The sequence below is a fragment of the Oreochromis aureus genome, linkage group 6 (assembly GCF_013358895.1).
Source record: "Oreochromis aureus strain Israel breed Guangdong linkage group 6, ZZ_aureus, whole genome shotgun sequence".
In the NCBI taxonomy this organism is placed as follows: Eukaryota; Metazoa; Chordata; class Actinopteri; order Cichliformes; family Cichlidae; genus Oreochromis; species Oreochromis aureus.
In genome coordinates, this window is record NC_052947.1 from 38,055,219 (window position 1) to 38,061,601 (window position 6,383).

The window sequence follows — 6,383 nt, forward strand, 5'->3', positions numbered from 1 at the left end:
AGGAAAAACAATACAATGATAACATTAATAATGACATACTATTAATAGGAAGAGGCACTTCAGTCAGTTATGATGCGAGGTGGAAGATTGTTAAAAGTAGTCTGATTCAAGCTTAAGGTTTGCTCAAACTCAGTACAATGATATAGGAGATGAAGAAAATAAGGAAATAACTACACTAATCAGGTGCATAGAGACACTTGACCTGCTTGTAAACCTGTCATCTTAGATGAGACTTTGTTGAGATGAAGAGCAAACCTATACTAACAACTAATAAGCCAAACCCTGTATACAACAGCTAAAGCTACAGGTTTGAGAAGCTGAATAAAATGAATTAAATATGTGGACACTACCAAGCTGATGAGCAAGTTACACATTTTTTTTAATTTTTATTTGTTTTTAGAGCAGAAGCTGCATATTAAAGGTCACACATGCAGCTGTCTGTGAGCTCAGTTTTTCCTCACACTTCTGCTTTGTTTCTGGCAGCAGCTTTTTCTTTTTCTTTTGTGTCCTTGATGATGATAAAGTCCAGAGCCAGCTGAGAGCTGGGTTATCTGTTTTGTTTTATGTGACAAGGCTGAGAGATTAAAACTTAGTTTCTTGTTTGAAAAAAAAAAAAAAAAAGAGAGGTTTTGTGTTTCTCAGCCAAGAACAACTACAATTTCATTTTCTGTTTTGAGACAGGATAATAATAATAATCATAATAATAATAATAGAACAAAGAGTGATGTTTTGTTTAAGTGTTGAAGCAGGCTAATACTGCAACATACCGTCTAGTGCATGATCTGCGAGCAATATATGAAATCATCTTATTTATCTTTAAATAAACTCCAATTATGGAGACCTGAAGTCACATGCTTAGGGCACACCCTCAGGTAAAGGCAGAAAGCTACTAAACAAAGAAAAGAAGCTATACAGAATGCGCCACAGCCACAAAACTAAGTATTCACATTCTTTCTGACTCTTTGTGAACCTGAGTTATGACCTTGGCTCCCTGTTTTTCTGCCTCCACCAAGGGTGGGGGTGACGCTCCCGTGGCTCTTTACTATCACAAAAAAAGAGAAAGGCCCCTACTCTCTGAATACAATATTCTCTTCATAACTCGGCAGTATGAAATGTCATGAAACAGTGTAACTCACTCACAGTAAATCAGCAGTATAGGATAATACAAACCTATCTAATAAATCTAATGATTTTCAAATTCTTTTAACTAAGAAGTATGATGTGGCCTACAGCAGTATCGTGATTCACTCATTTTGATTACAGGTATAATGTAATATATGACAGCATAATAATCTCACAACTGCTACAAGCACATTTGCCTTTCTTAACACACGCGAGTGAAAGGCAACTGTTAAGAAAATGCCCTTTTGGGTGAGACAGGCCCAGAGGCCCTGCATGCAAGCGTGCTAACACACATACATGCAATGAAGAGCAGCTTACACTAGAGCACACACTATATGTGCGCCTCTATATCTCACATTGGTGTTAAAACAGGAAAAACTTAATAGTTTTGTTATCAACTGCTGAATTTACCCACTACTGACATTTAACTCTCCAGCTTGCAGGACAATAGGTGAAACGTTTGTGAAAACAGAGAAGGAAAAATAAAGACACAGAGAGAGTCTGGTATGACCAAGCAGTGACCAGACAATAAATTTAGTTGGTAATACAATAAATTGTGAGATGCTTTCTCCTTGATTGATGCAACACAAGTAATTTACTGTATGGAGGAAATTCTCTTTGTGATAATCTTTTGAACGTGCATTTCTGTTGACCTGTCAATTTAGCGCATTATAAACTGATATGCAAATTAGTTGATTGATATTAGATTTGAAAAAATAACTGTGTTATAAAATAAGTGAATAAGATGTAACAACGGTTGAAATTAGTTTTTTGTTTCTAGTGTGTGGAGAAGGTTTTATCATGGCACACATCTGTTTACATGGGAGGAAACTCCTCATGTGATGCGACATTTAGCAATTTGCAAGTGTGCAGCACATCAGAAGAATGACTATGAAATTACAAAGGGAAACAATTTTACTGACAAAGGATGAACAAAAAGCAGCTCCCACAGCTGAGCAAAAGAAATGGCTGAAATGCGGAGCGAAACTAAAAGATGACTTGATGATTTGTGAAGGAAAACCAATACTTCCAAAATCTCTACACAAAACAGCAGTTTTAGTGACACATGGAGTTACTCTCCATGCGTCAACAGGAGGGATAGGAGATATAATCTCCAAAACACACTCTAAATTTCGAACACACTCTAAATTTCGAAACTTCAGAAAAATGCTTATGTAACCATTTTATTCCAACATATGGCATCCCCACTCTGATAAGATCAGATAATGGGACACACTTTGTCAATGAGGTAATCAGCAAAGTCTCTGAAGCACTAGGATTCAGCATCAAATATCACTGTGCTTATCATCCTCAAAGTGCCGGCCTAGTAGAAAGGACAAATGGCACAATAAAGCAAAGACTAAGAAAATGCATGGAAGAAACAGGAAGACCGTGGCCAGAGTGTATAGGCCTAGTAAAAATGTGGATGAGATTAACCCAATGCTTGCAGAAACTGACACCATTTGAAATTGTACATGGTAGACCTTTTCCTCTGCCCATCACCAGTGAACCAATAGACAAATCAGTTAGAGAAACAACCCTAGCAGAATGGATGACAAAACTGCTAGAGAACAAAGAAATAGTTCTGAGCAACCAACTGCCGAATGATTCTTTTCCAGTCTCTTCCAGGTTGAAACCAGGCGACTGGATCCTGATCAAGGTACTCCAGAGGAAAAACTGGAGCTCACCGAGGTGGGAGGGCCCTTTTCAGGTCCTGCTAACAACGCCAACAGCGTGCAAAATCGCTGAAAGACCTTCGTGGATCCACCAGAGCCACACCAAAAAAGTACAAGGGGACACAAGCCCAGACACCAGTCCACCTATCATCTAGTGATCTGTAAGTGGAGGAGAGGGCAGATTGGGTACATCCCGCCCTCTTGACTTCTCGCTTTCAGTCGACACACTAGGTGATCTGGTGAACTTGGTCGACCTGAAGAAACCCCATTGTAGCCCGAGCCCCGACCTAGCCCCACCTGCCCGGTAGAGTAAAGGAAGATCAGTCCAACCTGCAAAACCAGAAGAGCAACCCATCACTCAAGATGTGTCCTCATCCTGTGGAATCAGATCCATGACCATGGTCTGCCTATGGAGACTTAGAGTCCCAGAAAAGCAGGGTGTATCTTTTGTTTATCCAGATAAGACACGTCATTTCAATACTGACACAACACATTGTAGTGAAATATGGTCCGTGGTTGGGTATGGTAATGAATACTCAAACTGGCGTAACTGTAAAAACGAAACCGTATGTTCAATATTAGGTCCAAAGATATACAAGGGGTCTTCTATCTACCTGCGCGCGCCGAACAACACGCGCAACGACAGCCGTTGGGGCAGAGCTATAAAAAGTATACTAGTGCCAAAACTGACGAGACCAATTCCTGGCCTATTGTGGCTGTGCAATGGCACCCTTAAGCAAAGGCTGCCTGCTAACTGGACAGGAATCTGTGGCATAGTAACCTTAGCCCAGGAAATATTAATCCAAATCCCAAAACACATACCCACGCTTCCCAGCGCCACGCCGGAGCCTAGTGGAAGACTCAGGCAATAAGGCATGGATCGACGCAATAGGAGTGCCCAGAGGAATACCAAGAGAATATAAGGCCCAAAGTGAAGTGGCCGCAGGGTTTGCCTCTCTACTTCCAATTATCCAAGTAAACAAAAACGTAGCTTGGATAAATTATGTTTATTACAACCAACAACGCCACCTCAACCTGACCAACCAAGCATTGAAACTTCTAGGAGAACAACTGTCTGCCACCTCACTCATGACTGTCCAAAATAGAATGGCACTGGACATGCTTTTAGCTGAACGTGGGGTGTCTGTGCTATGTTTGGAGATATGTGTTGTACATTCATCCCCAATAATACAGCCCAGGAGGCTCTTTTGAACAAACTATGAAAATGTTACAAGATTTACAAGTTGAACTGAAGGAAAACGCAGGAACATGGTCAGGACTAGACGAGGCTTTCCAGAACATGTTTGGGGATGGGCAGACACAATCAAAGTATTAGCAGCCATTTTATGCAGTATTCTAGTGATGTTGGCCATTATTGTTTGTTGTATTGTACCATGTTTCAAAGCTTTGATTAAGAAAGTTGCTAAAGACACTGCAACCGGAATCTTCCTGGCACAAGCTTATAGTCCCATAGCAACTGAAGAAGAAGAAGACTGTGTGTAAGAATTTCTTGTACTTAACATGACGTAGCAATTGAAAATGTGCAAACAAGTGATTGTCTACTGAAGCCTATGAAGTATGAGTGAAATATATTAACAACAGGAGGGAATGTTATGAGATTCTATGTTTTTATGTGTTTTATTCTTTGTTTTATTATCTTTTAATATTCAAGCATATTGTAAAGTGTTTATATATTTCACAGAATTTGCTGTACTTCCCATGTCACAAGATTCGATGTATTGCTCCATTGTCATGCAACCCGACAGTGAACTCTGCAATACAAATAGTTTAAGCGGAAACAGATGCGGGTCACCCAGACTACAATAGAAAACGGATGAGGCACCTAAACCACAACAGGAAAACAGATGCGCGACTCCCTAACCACAAAAGATTAAGTCAGCGCCACGTCTTTTAGAAAGAAGCAGACACACACACACATATACAACTGTTGGTTTAAAGGAATTTGTAAAAGAGGAAATGTGACGTATTTGCATACGCGATGTAACCTATAAATAAAGAACTGTGCCTGCACTCAGGGTGTGGGTCTCGCCAGAGTCCTCACCCGTGCGTGAGTCTCGTCAGAGTGCTCACCCGTGCACGTTAATGTTATTACATTCTAACTGTTTGAGTGTCTTTATTCAGCCTGAAGAATGTCTTATTAAAAATAAACTCTTGACACGGAGCTCCCCAAGAAAAGCCAAACACCACAGAGGGAGAATTGGCCCCCTGGCTCTGGATGGCCTCACCTTGTCCTCCAGTAGCACTCTGAGGAGTCTTTGAGTCACCGTGACCAGGATATGTTCTTCAACGCACACAGATATGTAGCACGTTCTGCTTTCTTGCATTTGTGCAATATCTCTAATTAGAAACTTCCTGTCTCAGTGTGATGCTGCAAAACTAGTTCATGCATTTATTTGTGACTTTTACTCTGACTGCTGGTTTACTTGTGGTTCACAGGGTATTTACAAGTGGAACTAAACTCAAACTGAGAGAAGAGGAAACAGGCCTTTTATTTTTGGAATCAACTCTTTAATTGTCATATCACAAGTAAACAACTGAAAGCACATCTAGTTTTAGTTTAATATAAGAAAAAACAACTTTCTCACACAGTTGCAATCATCACAGAGGTGGGATCAGTAGGAATTTGGCCTTAATGTGAAGAAAGGGCTCCATTTCTATTTATTTTACAAATGATTTCATCAGATGTTCAGTTATTTGGTGTTACCTGCCAAGTCTGCACGGGGCTACCGGAAGACAACAATACAGACAAAAGCATTCCTAACATGCCAAATTTTTATCTCTGCAAACTACAGCTGACTCATCACTGCAGGCAAAGCAGATCAATAAAGGCATGAGAGGGGGTGTGAGCAGCTTCTTATTATTTAGTCTGTAACGTCTATAAAAAGATGTTTGCAGGGAGGGGACGAGAGGCCTGGTTTCTGTTTGTAATCCACCTGTAGAATAAAGTGCCACTATTGACCAATCACACTCGAGAACAATGTGGTAATGTGGAGGTAGACGGTTTCTGTGGACCACAGACAACAGAAAAGATGGACTTAACTTCCGAATGTTAAAGCCCCTGTTGATGATCTAAAAGATGGAAAGTGTTTTCTTTCATATCGTCAAAAGGGGGCGACGCCTCTGGCTCTAAAATTAGAGGGTGGATCAAAAAGAATCATCTGTTTTCAAAATGCTTTTAAAGTAATGGACATGGAAAGTTGTGGTAAATTTTAAAATGAATGGCTGAATAGTAAGTTTTTCATACAAAACTTACAATGTTCACCAATGCTCACAGTGCGCCTCTCTGGACGCACAACGTATGTCCGCTCGATCGTTATCGGCGAACAGCTGTGGGAACTAAAGCTCTGTGAAATCAGATGATTGTTTTTTTTAAAAGCACACCCTCAGCTGACAAGCTACTAGTTTCAGTTCATCTTATGTGATCATGAGTTGAGCAACCAAAACTGGCACACAGTTTCCAGTGATTCCTAAAGGTTCTTATCTACATCAGATACGAAGGTGACTATGACTAAAGATCACAGACCACACAATAGTGCAGAATGGCCACGTACTAATACTGAACAA